Source organism: Olea europaea, chromosome 14, assembly GCF_002742605.1.
Source record: "Olea europaea var. sylvestris chromosome 14, O_europaea_v1, whole genome shotgun sequence".
In the NCBI taxonomy this organism is placed as follows: Eukaryota; Viridiplantae; Streptophyta; class Magnoliopsida; order Lamiales; family Oleaceae; genus Olea; species Olea europaea.
The window spans coordinates 5,677,869-5,693,874 of NC_036250.1; the positions used below are offsets into that span (position 1 = coordinate 5,677,869).

At 32.5% G+C, this 16,006-nt stretch overlaps 1 pseudogene; it reads right to left on the bottom strand.

The window, feature by feature from the left end:
- LOC111409622 overlaps positions 1-7,218 on the bottom strand; it is a 49,468-nt pseudogene extending 42,250 nt beyond the window's left edge.
- Positions 7,219-16,006: the final 8,788 nt, after the last annotated feature.

Here is a 16,006-nt window from a genome sequence, read left to right on the forward strand (position 1 = left end):
AAAACAAAAACAAAAACAAAAACACAAAGAACAAAAAAAAGAGGAAAAAAAAAGAGAGAGAGAGAGAAGAAAAGTGAAAAAAAAAATTGTATTTTTTCTAACATCGTTTTGCAGGTACCTCTTCTTGTCATGTTGATCGATCCATTTACTTCGACGAACAAAAAAAAGGGGGAGTTACTGTTTTTATTTATCTTTGGCTTATATTACTGTTTCATTTTAAAATTACATCAATATTTTTGTATGCTGCTGTTGTTCCAATTTTTACCTAAACTCACGTAATTAGATCCATTAACTTCGTTAAATTCCACTTGTACCTCACTTATTTTACGTGATTAGGTTTTGACCAATATTTGACCCTTGCTTTGCTATTTTACATATACTAGCAGTATTAGCTTGTTGTATTTGGATGTATTTAATCCCAAAATTAAAAATTTTTAAAAATTTAAAGGGCTCGAGTTGTTATTTTCATTGCTTGCACTTATTGTTCATTGATCTCTCTATTGCACGTCATTTAACTGTTATACAGTGCATGCATACTTGTCATCTTGTCACTTCTAGTTTTAGTACCTAAATATGGACCCTTCACAATTTGATGCACTCACTCGACAAATAGCAACCGTCCAAACCCAGATGACCGCTACTCTTGAAGATAGTAAGGTATTTTCTGCTAATTTGAACAATTTTAAGCAAATCCCTCATTCAATTGACGTTGATAATTCTGAAGTATCCCATATTAGACATTATCCTCATCGACAAGGAGATCAAAAATATTTTCAATATGATCATAGTGATAAGGATCAAGTTCTTGGGAGAGAACGAGCCTACGATCGTCACGGTACTCATTCCCTTCCTTGTCATAAGGAGAGTTACTTTAGAGACATTAAATTAGACATTCTTACTTTTGATGGTTGCTTAGATTTTGAGGTTTTTACTCAATGGACTGCCTTTAAATAGGGGAATCAGTTAGTGAACGAGTATATTGCTCAATTTGAGGAATTTCGAATGAAAGATCATGTCATTGAGGATGAAACACTTACTTTGAGTAGGTTTATACAAGGTCTAAAAGATGAACTCAAGCGTGAGTTATTCTTTCGAGGCGTCACTACTCTTGAATACGCTCACTCTTTTGCTCGAGATTATGAGTTATTTATTAGTATTCCATATGAAAAGCGCGATCATCTCCATTCACCCATCTCATTAGCGCCACCTCATCATAAGTCTATCATAGAGCCTTCCCCGTCTAATGTTCATCCCATTTGGGAAAATAAGTGTAAAGATCGTGATATTCCTGAGCCTTCTTTTTCATATAGAAGGTATAATGACAATCGTCCTTTTGTTTCATTGCCGCCACTTCCTCCCATTAAGGCCCTTGTAGTACCTATCCTTAATCAACCCAAAGGTGCTGATGAGTCGCATAATCATGTCATCTTTAAGGAAAATTTTAGGAATTAGGATTTGATCCTCCCACATGTTGAAATTGCATATTTCAATTCTGTGAATCGATCTCTAAGTTTGAGTCCCTTTGAAGTTAGTCATGATTATAAGCCTAGGAGACGCTTAGATGTTATTCTCATGTCCTCACATGCTAGTGCGTTGATGTCAAATGAGGTAGTTGTACCACATCTACATGACTTACGTATTGAGATCAATAAACAACTTGAAACAAGTAATGCATTATATAAACTTCGAGTTGATTTGCATAAACGACATTTTGAATTTAATGTTGGGGATTATGTTATATTGCAAGCCCGTAATGCTGGTCCTTATGAAATTTTAATGCATGTTGGTCCAAATGCATATGTTAATGATCTTTCATCACATTATGGCCACCACCCTATTTTATTTGTAAAGGACTACATTGCTTATAAAGACTATTTTGACCCTTTTGATGATCCTTTTCTATCTCCACATGGGAGCTCCCACACTAAATCTTTTGCTATGTCTAATCGAATGCTGTCTGTCACAGCATACAAAGATTAAATTGATGTTATTTTAGATGAATAGATTGTGTTAACCAATGATAGAGAGATTCCGTGCTTTCTTTTTTGTTGGGTGAATCAACTTGATTCTGATGGTACATGAATAGGAGTCAACAAGATCGTACTTTACCCAGTTCACTGTGGTCAGATCATATACTTGGGGATAATTTGCAACTGACATTGTCTTCATTTATTGAGTTTCGATATTTGGCTCGTTAAAAAGATCGTCCTCATTGGCTTGATTTGGAACACTTTGAGTATCTGATTGACTGCAGATATTGCGTTTTGTTCACTCGACAGAGTCGAGTTTTTCTCCCACCCCGAGAGAGTTGATGAGGACATCGACTTTTGGGCTTGTATTATCCATCTATGTTTGGACTTGTGTTACTCATGGAATAGTCCAAGCCCAGTCCTTTTTTTTTGTTTTACAGTTATATATTGGACTTGTATTACCCATGGGCTGCCCAGTCCCAATCAGTTTCTTACGTTTTGTAGTTCTATATATAGCCTTTGTAATATTTAGTGGAAAACAGATATGATAGAATGAATTGACTGTTGCAGGAGTGTTCTCCTTTTCCACAGCCCTTTCTTCTCTTCTCTCCTTTCTTCTTCTCCTCCCCTAGCTATTTCTTTATTGTGTGTATTCTGGTGGTTCTGCTAGTTTATTCAACTTTTATAGGTTCTGAATTTCTCAATCCATCCTACATCACAAGTCCTTGAAGGTTACTTCAACAAGGTTCAATGAGCAGATTATGGAGGCCAAAAAAATCTCTGATGGCTACCCTATCAAGACTAAAGCTCAAGACGAGGTTTTGGTGGTCTACTCATGAAGAAGGATCAAAATTCTAGAAGAAGAGGTTGACCCAATGAATGAAAAGATAAAAGGGACCCACGTCCGAAAGGAGAATAAAGTGTCATCAAACTGAACGGGCTCAGCTTTGCCCAAAGGAATTTTAAGAATACCGCCTCTTAAAAATTTCATTAGAAGGGGTCTTTATGTAACTGATAAGGAAATACTTCACAAGCCTACACCAATGTAAGAAATTTGTGGATCTCAATAATGGAAAATATTGGCAATATCACAGGTCGATAGGTCATTATACATGAATGTATAGACCTAAGAGAAAAAGTTGAAGCGCTAATTAGGCAAGGTCAATTGCACAAGTTCTTAGCTAAGCCACACAGTGTGGTAGGAATTTCACAACACAACAAAGCTAATGCGCTCCATTTGCCTTTCTCGCCTACCAGGAGAAATCAACACGGGGCATAGATATGAATGTTGGATTTTATTGTAGTGGATGAAATCGGATTCATTCATACTGTATATGAACTTTACATGTTGGATTTATACATACTGTATACTGTATATGCAACATACCATATTTACAGCTTACCACATTTACGGTATATCGTATTTACAACTTACCATATATGCAACATACCGTATTTGCATAGCATATCGTATTTGCAACAGTTTACCGTATTTACACCAGATTACCGTATATGCAATAGTTTGCCGTATTTGCAATAGATTACCCTATTTATACCAGATTACTGCATATGCAACATATCGATTTTTGCAGTGAATTAAACATAGAATTTGAATTTGCACAAACACAATTTCACATATCGGTTAGTATATACAAAATATATTATATAAATTGTGAGAATTATGTATAGCAAATTATATTATTTACAGAGACACACAACTAGAAATCATATAAATCTGCTAATTAAATCTGAAAAGCATGTCAATCTGTTAAACTGGAAAGCATATAATTCTAGAAAATTAATATTTTAACCCGAGGCTTGTGCAAGCATAGTTTCTTTAAAACATATTCGCCCTTTCACCGTGTGTGCTTGAGTTTTGATCCGAGCGTCTATTTTTCAGGATACAACAGTGAAACCTGTAGTATGTGAGCACCACAGAAACTATTCTGACGAACTAATTTAGCGTCTGAACAATATCACCACGACCTTACTAGACAAATATGCGTATGCAAGAAACTACGACCCTACTGGACAAATGCAAATATCTGAACAGTGCATAGAAGGAAGAGAACGATTTTTTTCATCTAAAAAAATTGTTGGAAACTGAGTTTAATTATATAGACTTAATTTGTCCATTAAACATTGGAGTTATATCAGTTTTTGGAGTTTCAGAAACTCAAAAGTCAATGGAAAAAGCAAGAAAAAATTACAAAATGTGGACTCTCCAAAGGGGTCAATTTTTGCTTCGTTCGGTTCGACATTCTTTGCACCCCCTGTGCGCGCACGTGGAGAGAACCTCTATACTACACATGATTACACATTTTCAATGTATAGCCACATTTAAAGTAGTTCTTGCTTTCATATTTTTCCTATGTGGGACTAAACTCATTTTTCCCACATAAATCATCTTTCAATGGTCATCTTTGAACTTCAATTTCTCATTTACCTAAGCTTCATTTTTGACATATAAATATATGATTTTGATGCTCTTGCGGAGGAGAGCACGGATCAACTTTGATCTTTCAAATTGGACCAACAGGTCCCACAAATTTTTTTGCCAAAAGTGAGTCATTTACTCATTTTTTCCAACAATGAATGCTATTGGAAAAACCTGTAGCACTGAAGGTTCTAAAAGAGAGACGTGTAGACATGTGAAGAAGTGCATAGTTGGGGAAACCTTGTAACCAACATCAATAGGAATAATTTGGGAATTGAGAATGGAATTGAATGGTTCAATTTCTCCAATGAGGACCCCGAAGAGGCATTGCAGCCCCACAATGATGCATGGGTCATCATCATGCCAATAGTAGGGATCAATATTCATAAAATACTCTTGGGCAACAGGAGTTCTATCAACGTATTAGGACTATCTTTGACTTGATCAAAAGATCCGACCTTCCAAAGGGTCCAAATAGGTCAACTCAACACTTTCTGACCCAATATCTAATTGATAGAGATTGGAGTCAAACTATGGAAAGACATTATATAAAAACATTATCATGACATAACAGAGAAAGTGCTCTCCATGACGGTAACACCGCATGGACCAACCAATCAGGGTGATGACATGATGGCTTTGGACACAAGATTAAGGCCTAGGTGTCATCATAATCATGTCGTAGCCAAACTCACCAACTAATCAAATTCTCTCAAACGTATTGTGGCACACTGTTCCATGTTGGAATACTATAGCTTCTCATGACTAAGGCGGTGAGCTTGAGCCCATCGGTCTATATGAAAGGATGATGGGTGAATGAAAGAGGATCTGAAATGAGATTTTCTCCGCATACTTGTAGAATTTTAGTATTATAACACTTTCATCTAAAGGGTGTTTGGAATTAAAATTAGATTTTTTAGTAGATTGAGATAGAAGTTTTTGAAATGTGTAGTTAAAAAGTTATGGAACCCATAAAAGATGTGATTAATATCAAGGGTGGACGCAGAGATTATTAGTTAGTGGGCACAATCAAAATATTTAAAAATCGAATATTTGTTCTTGATTTTTGAATTATTTATAATTAATCGAGAAAATGTAGATTTACATTTAAAAAATACTTTTTCATTAATATTTTGCTCATCATAAGAAAATACATATTTATATTTAAAAAAATTTATAGTGTATTTAATACAAACAATCAATTCAAGCAATCAAAAAAAAAAAAAACATGTAACCTATATTCAATCAAATAAATACAATTCGTTAAATATAATTTAAATTGGATATAATCAATCCAGTCACATATTATGTACATAATTAGGATAGAAGAAAATGCAAATTTAGGCCCTAATTAATTGAAAATTTGATTGGAAAGTGAAAAAATTTTAGTAGATATGATAATTTATAAAGAAAAATTATGAACAAATTTTAAAACATTAGAAGGGTTAAGGTTTTAATAAAAGGTGTGAGGGTGAGCGTAAGATAAAGAAAGAGAAATGAGAAAAAATTCAAATTTATTGTGATTTTGCCACTATTTGGTGGAGGTTAAAATTAAAATTTTTAGTATATTTTGATAAAAAAAACCTCGTAATGAGCGATCCAAAGATCAACTCCAACAGCCTTCTGATACTGATCAAACAGTTGCTTAATTTGTCCTAAAAACACAGAAATAACAACTTTTAACGACCATAATCCGATTTACTACGTACTAAACAAAATTTGAGCTCTTTTTACGACAGATAAAGAATCACATGTGGTGGTGGGGCTCATATAATCATGGATCTTCTGAGTACTAGAGATCATGGATTCATAATAACTTAAAACTTAGCATCACAAAGAACAGTGAGTTCACGAGCTTTCTTGAAGACAGTGACGGATCCAGGATTTTGAGTCAGCACGGGTGATTGTTGAGGGCCAACCATTGGCCCAATAAAATATTACAAGCTCGTTTGATGTAATTTTTTTTATTTTCTTTTTTGGCAAAAAATACATTTTGGAAAATAGTGATTTGATGGAAAATATGTGGTTAAAAATAAGAAAAAAGGTTTGAATTTCGTGTAATATTATTTTATTGAAAAATATATGATTGAAAATAAAAGAGAGAAAAATATATTTTAAAATAAATGGAAATCAAGCAAGACCTAAAATTTAAACATAACAATTATTTTGTCAAAATTCAACATATATAATTTTGTTAAAACAATAAACTATATTCATCAAATGATATTGTTGCCAAGTTTTATATAATTCAAAAGAAGAGTACGAGTTCAAATTTGTATTGTTGCATTAAAACAAGCTAAGATCTAATATATATAAATTTGTTAAATATGCTATCACAATTCAACAACTGGCATATTGGCCAAACCATTAGTAATTTTAACAATAACTCCAGGTTCGAATCCCCTCCTCCTCGTTCCGTTAATTTTTGGTAAAAATTGTAAAGCTAAAAAAATTGAGCAAAAAGTTGATTGATGAAGAATCGAACCTGGGACTTGTAAGAAGTAAAAATCGGCACTCACCAACTTGGCCAAAGGGAATGATTGAACAAAAAATGATAATCAGAAATATAACCTAAAAATTCATCTATTCTCAAACAAAAAAAATGGCTGCCGGCGGATCCAGCACGCCCGGCCGCGGGTGCTCGCCAGGTGCTGGATCCGCTAGTGCTTGAAGAGCCCATTTCTTCCCCTTGGAATAAGTCACCTGCTCGTCAGTTTGATTCTCAATTCTTTTAATCTGGATCTTCCCGCGAGCCATTTTTTCCCCTCTCCCTCTAGGTTCTCTCTCTAGAATTGGATTATTCAAAATGGTAACAAGATCTGAAGAACATAAACAGATGCAAGAGACGAAGATGAAAAAGGGTTGCTCATAAAGGGCTTCAAGGACCCTCGTGTCCAAAAATGGCAAGCTTTTAACAAATTGGTGAAGAAGTTCGGCAGTGTTTGATAAAGTAATTTAAGAATCAGTCATTTCTTGTCGGTCTCCACCATGAACAACTACCGATTTGGCTTTGGAACCCCACTGGCCCCCATACCCTAACCCCAAGAACCTTTTTAACCATCAAAGAGGAATAACCAATGCATTTGGATCCCTTTTCGTTGTTACTTCAGTTCAATTTCGATTTGATTGATTGATCCTTTAGCTTGGTGCTCTTTGACTCTCACGCTAAAGACACTGGAGAAATCTGTTGATGTTACTTGAGTAGATTTGCTTTAAAACTAAAGTCCCCCATTTGTCACTTCTCATTTATTCGGTGGATTCGGATCCTATTCTTTTGCGCATCACAACCATTTTTCACTATATTTTGTTAATATATAACTTCTCCTCTTTGGCATCGTTACAAAATTTGATTAAAATTTAAGTCAAAATTAACAATTAATTTTAATCATACATTTCATAAGATTCGTAATTTTTCAACCACACATTCCATCTATTTTTATCATAATCTACTAAAACAATCTGATTTTAATATCTACCAAACAAAGACTTAATCTTTTTGGCAACTTACGATTGGTCCCCAAGTTTGTTTTATGTCGATTTGGACATTAAACGAACACTGTCTAATAAATAAGCCAGTTCACAGGAAAATGAATGCTATCCATAGAGAAATTCTTGAAGCCCACTCATCGGGCCCCATTTTAATTTTTAAACATGGCCTAAGAGTGTCGATTGGGTTTTGCCTAATCAAGTATTTATCTTGGTGAAAATTGACTTAAATAGCACTAAAATGGTGCATTGGTTTCTTGTAGCAATTTTATGCAGTTTCAAATTCAATCTAGCGTGCTATAGTCTATAGTAAGTGTAGTTAAAATTAGAAGTCTTCGGATTCATACTCAATTTTGTGCAATATTTGCTAGTTATCCTTGAGCTCATATCAACCGGATAACACTTTTTTAGCTAAAAGGAATCCAGTGTCCAAACACATTGGCATATGATTTTATTATTATTATTTTAATTTTTTTTTTAAAGGTTTCGATCAATATGTCGCTGCCACATTGATTAAAACAATATTTTTTAATTCTAAAATTTTTAAATTTAATAGTTTAAAGTAATACATTTTTTTTTGTACTTATGACATCAAATATAAATCAAGCTTGACATTAAAAATGGTAAAATATAGTGGTTACTTAAGCCCTTGTTTGATCTACATTATTTTCATAAGAGTGCATTTTTGAATAAAATATTGAGGGAAAATGTGTGGTTATAAAATAATGAAAAATTTTGAATTTAAGTATAATATTATTTTATTGAAAAATGTGTGATTAAAATAATGTCAAATCACTGTTCATATGTATATATATATATATATATATATATGGGTCAAATAGGCCTAAAAAATATTTTACTTTACATATAAATCTAAACCTCCCTCTTGTTTTCGAATTGGAGGTAAAATGATAATTGACTTGTTAAAAAATTGAGCCACTTAAGTTAAGTTCTTTCATTTACACTTAGACGTGACTTCTTCAATAAATCAGGGTTTTGCCCACCCATTTACGGTTGCCTAAAATCCATCGCAAGGGATCGATACGCGGATGCCGAGTGGCTACCTGACACTAGATGGAGAAATCAACCTATAGACAACTCTCCGATGGGTGTCGCATATCGATACTCGACGTCAACAACATGTCGGTGATTTTCGGTGTTTTAGAAGGTATGATAATTGAGTAATGTAATTAAGGTATCAATCTAATTTACGTAAAAAGTTTCATCGTGTAAATATTATGTTCTAAATGACTTAAAAATTGTTATTCTTGTCTATAATTAGTATCTAAATTCCATTATTAGTTGTCCGAGGAAATGAGTTGCATCGTATTTTATAATCAACAATCGCCACTTCCCACAATTTAGTTGAAGTCATTGCGATGAAATTGGAACGAATAATGTAATTCGTATACACATATAATGAGATAAACTGTGTAAAAACGTTTAAAAGTAAAATAATTATTTTTCCTAAGGGTGGATCATAGTTCATGTTGATGATCAATTACCGTGTTATCTTTGTCAACGTCGTGAATCGCTGATATAGAAACATTGGTAAAATTTCAAATGAGGTGGATGCCATAGTGCTTGGAATAGAATGGTAGAGATATGAGGACAAAATTTGAATCTTTTGCATTGGTAGGTAAGTTGTCACATCATCAGAGTTAAATCACGATATACTACTTTGCGTGTAAGAATACATGAAATTCTGTGTGTCTTGCTTCATTGGAGTATGATTTCGCTCTATGAATTGTATTGGTTTGCCATGCTTAAAACATTGTCGTTGTCTTCGAATTTGGATCACTCTATATGAATCTAGATACTTGAATTCTTCTACCTTGACATTCCTTAAAACTTTTGTGACTCGAATCTCCATGAAATTAGTTGACAATTGACTTAAGAGAGACGTGGGTTCACCAACTCTTTTATTGTAAAATCTTTTGTACTAAATTGAAATTTCAATATAATCTTATAACTTCAACAGACTAAACATGTATGTTTAAACAATACTTTAACCATTACCTCGTCAATAATCCCAAGAAGAAAAAGTAAGCTTCCATTAAATGGTCTTAGAGTTCTCAAAAGTGGGTGCATCCACGTGACTTGGCCATTTCTTAAGGCACATAATGACTGATAATGGCCAATAAAACCAATAGTTATATGCTCAAAGAGAAACCTAAGGTAGTCTATAATTATAAATCGCTATTTGAATTCATATACTAATAAGCCCTATATTTTCTTTTTCTGAAAATTTATCATTATGTCTAGCACATGGGGGCCAAGGGACCCACCATAGTTGACGTTGGCCCCACTAGTGTTGACTAGGATGGGGACCATTTTCCCTATCCCAAGATTAGGGTTTGATCCGTACGGTCATTGGAGTAATGAAAATTTCCTTTTATGGACAAGTGATTGTATGTCAAATACTCTTATGAAAGGACTGGCGTGAAATCACACTTCAAATGAATATGCCACTAATGGACTTACCGATATAAATCATCAATCTCATGAAAATAAGCAAATTAATCTTTTTAAGAGCTTAAGCTAGATACAATGCAGTCAAAAATAAACTATTTGTATTCATGCCCCCAAGCTTACTTATAATTGAACCCTGCTTAACGTATGGTGGCTCCTTTTACGGACAAGTGATTGTATATCAAATACTCTATGAAAGGATTGACGTGAAATCACACTTCAAATTAGACCCCGTTTGATTCTCATAGATTTAAGAATGAAATTGAAAAAATATAGTTGTTACGGGACCTACACTAGAGATAGAAAATTAAATATGGTAGCTTGATGTATTTGATAACAGTCATATTTTTCATTTTTGTAAACAAAGAATGTGAATCAAATGGGAGCTTAATGTGTCACTAATGGGCTTACCGATGTAAATCACCAATCTCATAAAAATAAGAAATTAGTCTTGTTAAGAGCTTATGCTAGATACAATGCAGTCAATAATAAACTATTTGTATTCATGCCCTCGAGCTCAATTTTAATTGAACCCTACTTCATGTACAAGGCCACGAGTTAGGGGGCCACGTCCGGTACCCTCGTGACCCTGTACTTGTATCTTTATCCTTTATAATCGTATCAAGTTAGAAGACCTATTTCATCAATTTATATTTGAAGATGTTTTTAGTGGTACCAATGTCAACTGTATTCGATAAACATAATATAATATTTCTACTATTTAATAATTTTGTCTAAAAAATTAATAGAATTATGTTGCTTAGGGAACCGTTTATCTAGAGTAGTTTTTCTTGGTCTAAAATTATTTTCATAAGAGTCCTTTATGAGCTACAACATATGTGAAAAGTAACGAAGATAAATACGTGAGTGAAGGGTACCTAAATTTGTTTTTGTTAAAAAAAGGGGTCATCAACAACAATTTTTATTTTTATTTTTTTATTTATTTTGAGGGTCTTTGGCACTGGCACCCATTTTATGGGAAAATGAATTTTAGAATAGTAGATTGATGGAGAATGTGTGGATGAAAAATAAGAAAAAATATTTTATTTATGTGTAATATTATTTTAATGAAAAATATGTGATTGAAAAGAATAGAGAGAAAAATACATTTTGAGAAAAATAGAAATAAAACAAGATATTTCGTCGTCATGATGGTCTTGTGACCATCCAATTGCTATGAGATCTTCATAGAATATTTTCTCATGGGTAAATTATTGCTCCTTCCCTGGATTTAAGAGGGCATTAATAGACACTGAGTGATGAATTCGAAGTTGGTAAATGATAACTGACAAGTGCAAGTTTTTAGTATTAGCAAATATACATGCAAGTAGAGTTCTACACATTAACAGCCTCCGTTAAATAATAAATTGTTGTACAATAACTCTTATTAATTTAGAGAGTTTTTGAGGGATCAGACTATGTCCTTGTTTGACTCATTTTAAAACAAAATAACTTTTTTTTTTCTTATACTCATTTTTTAACAATATATTCACACAATAAAATATTTTTCATGTAAACTCGAAACTTTTTTTTCCACTTTTTAATAACATATTATCCAAAACTCACCATTCAAAACACTATTTTTACACAATAAAGACCATCAAACAAGGTTTGTATATGCAAAGAGTAATGTTATTCACAGTAAAGACTATCAGTAGTTTTCTTGCGTGGCACACTTAACATTATGTTAGATAATGTATTAATGTAATAATTTTTTATTGTCTCATGTATCAAACAATAAATTGTCAACGTAAGATGACTATCGATAATTTTCATTATAAATAACATTATTCGTATGGAAGAGTTTTTGAGGGATCAGACTATGTCCTTGTTTGACTTATTTATTCTAAAACAAAATAATTTCTTTCTATCTTATACTCATTTTTAACCATACATTCACACAATAAAATATTTTTTATATAAACCCGAAACTTTTCCTCACTTTTTAACAACATATTCTCCAAAACTCACCATTCAAAATATTATTTTTACAGAATAAGGACTATCGAACAGGGGTTGTATGTGCAAAGAGTAATGTTATTTATAGTAAAAACTATCAGTAGTCGTCTTACGTGGCATGCACATAACAATTTATTATATGATGTATTAATGTAGTAATTTTTTATTGCTTGATGTATCAAACAACAAACTATCATTATACGCTACGTGGAATAACCATCGATAATTTTCACTATGAATGATATTATTCATATGGAAAATTCTAAACCATGCTTTTGTACTTAGTCGAATAAGGACAAGAAGAAGCTCAGCTTAGCGCCACCATTCTTCACACGCCAACAATGTAATGTAAGGGCTTGTCGATATGTTTGTTTCTCTAATAGTCTAGACTATTAAAATTGAGATGGAAAAGTTAGATTTTTAAAGACTAAATCAATTTACACTTTTAAGATTGTCTAGACTTCTCGACATCTTTAAATTCATGTGGTAGATAGAAGACACGTGTGACAATCAAGATTGACACAATTTAATTACAATTTATTCCAACTTTAAGTTTAATTCAAATTGTTAGAAATTGATGACGTGACATTAGGAAATATTGGGTCAATTTTACATTAATGCATTGGTGTCCATGTGTTCAGAAAAACAGGCTGTGCATTTGATGTTTTATGTTAAAATTCAAATTTGCACTCTCTCTCACTTTGACGTGTACATAGAGTTTTCTGTTGGTGTATTGTGTAATTAAGTCATGTTTACCCCCATTAATTTTCATTCCATTACATTTTATTTCTCTCTCTCATATTTTTAACCACACAACTTTCTATAAAATAATATTACACGTAAATCGAAAATTTTTCCTTCTTTTTCAACCACTCATTTTTCAAAAAAATACTATTTCACCCATTTTCAAAAAAAGGTTAAACCCTAATCTTAAGGGTCCCCCACCACCCTTGCCTTGGAACATCGTGAGGGAGGTAAAAAAGCAGGTTATGCCTCCAAGGGTACAGGGTGAAAGGTTGCTTGTACACTTGCACTTACTCAAGAGTCAAATCCATATTTCAGGATTCGAACCCTTGACGCAGCAGCCTCAAGCAAAATTGAATTTCTCCACCCTCCCCTTTTACCACTTGGAGATGTACCCTGAGGGCCTATTTCACCCATTTTTATTTCTACAAAAAGGGGACCAAACGGGGACTAAATGTTTGACTTGACGAGTAAGTAAAAAGCCCTTGATTAAAGGAAAATGAGCTTTGCTTCTATGGGTGCTCTCGTGATGACTTGCTCTTCGTTACATGTGCACGATATATTGTCTACGAGAAAATTCATTTTCGTGCAAACATAACTATTGCTTTGATAAATAGGTAACTGTTTGACCAAACTTGAAAAGTTTAATTATAAGTAAATAAGTAAAATTATAAATAAGAAATATTGATTATATTGAAAATAATAAACGTTCTACTAACATGAAAAGTAAGTTATCGGAATACATATTTGAAATAAAAAAAAAAAAGGAAAAAAAAAAAGGTTGTTACTTTATCTCAACGTACATATATTGTACATTAGAACCTATTTTTCAAAAAGAGTTTTATAGAAAAATCCGTCTAGTTGCAAATTTATTTACTTTTTCCTGTAAAGAAGGCAATTAAAAGTTACCAACACTAATGCCCCGATTTGAGCCACATTATTTCTCATTACATTAAATTAAAATTTTCTCTCTTCTACTTTTAACCTCCCAATTTCCCTGACACGTGGTATCAAAGCTACGATTGAGGAGTTTTTTTTGAGGTTTCTGTCATCGATGGCAGCCATAGAGTATGATATTTCGCTTTTGAATCTCAATACAAGATTTTCATTGTGATAAGTAAAGACAAGAACAGTGTTGGTGCAAATGGACTTAGATGATTCGTTGTTGGGATTTGATAAGATACCCACAACTTGGACAACAGAGAAAAAGTAACGGAGGGATGGGAAGGCTCTTTCGCATATACATCTTCATTTTTCTAACAACATTCTTCAAGACATATTGAAGAAGAACACAGCTGCTGCATTATGGTTGAAACTGGAGCAATTGTGCATGATAAATAGTTTGACAAGCAAGTTGCATTTGAAGCAGACGCTATATTTTCATCGTATGACAGAAGTAGGATCTTTGAGTCAACATATATAAATGAGACACCATTTTACCCTCATTCTTAAATAATTAAAATATTAGAAAAAATGATAAATTTTGGACCCTTATACATCGTTTCTTGTTATGCAATCATATGTTGGACATAGGAAACATTCATCAAAAAATACGCATTACATAGAACATGGATAAAGGAGTCAAATAGTAAAAAAAGCGAATCCTCGGGCCCCTAAAACGAAATTAAAATAACCATTTTTCATTTAATTTCGTCTGCCAATTATTACTTTTTAAATTATATGCAATTAATAATTTGGTACATTGATTTTTTTTTCAGCTTTTGTCCAAATGGCTGGATTTAAGCCGCCATTGGTCCGTATACAATTATTTTATATTAATTAAAAAGCCCAAAATTTAATTATGGGCACTAATTAGAAAGCAATCACATGTTTTAATTAAAATGTTGCTTCTAATAATTTCAAATCTATAGACCGTAAAGTCATAGGCTCATAGTAGTATCCTAAAATTCGTTGGAGTTTAAGGAGGTTTCTTGGCAAGTTTATGTCTTTTCAAATTTGTAATCTATTTGTATTTTCTAAGTTTATCTTCTCTAGGATATGTCTTGTCACGAGGCTGTACGTACTTTTTTGATATATTAATTGTATTTGAATATTAATATATGGTGTTTTGACTAATGATGGAGTGTTGAATTAATTAATTTATTCATGGCAATATAAAAAATTGGCCAAGGTATTAGTCATTAGTGTAGGATATTTTTTTTTTCTTTTTTTTTTTATAACAAATTACAAGTTAATATAAAAATGTGTCACTTTTTAATATTATGCCCCATTTGATTCACATTATTTGCCCATTAAAATGAAAAATATGATTGCTATTCATCACATCAAGTCATTATACTTGACTTTCTATCTCTTGTATGGGGTCCGTAACGGCTGTATTTTTCATTCTAATTTTTTCATTAATGTGTACTAAACGAAACCATAAAATATACGCTTATTATCATCTCTTTTACTTTTCTCACTTCACTGGCAATATCTTTCCCCTATATCTCCTTCTGTAGACATTGTGCTTCTCCTATCTCGGCTCGGCCCTTAATGCCACGAGCTCGAGCTCGGCTCGTTGAAATTGGGCGAGCTCGGCTTGGCCCACGAGCTCGTGGCTCGTCCGAGCCGAGCTTCGGCTCGTGGGTTCGCTTATTATTATTTTTTTTATATATATAAAATAAAGAATAGAGTTCTAAAAATAAAAAGTGTTAAAAAATATAAATAATTTAAGGAAAAAAAATTTTATTTTTTTTATTTATATCATATTGTAATTTGTAATACTTTTTATAAAGTATAAAATATTTATATAATGAAAACGAATTATTTTTTGAAATACATTTACAAAAAAAAAAATTTTGATTTCTTTTTAAAGTTAATAAAGAACAGAGTTTTAAAAATAAAAAGTATTAAAAAATACAAATAATTTAACGAAAACAAGTTTTTATTTTTTTTATTTATATCATATTGTAATTTATAATACTTTTTATAAAGT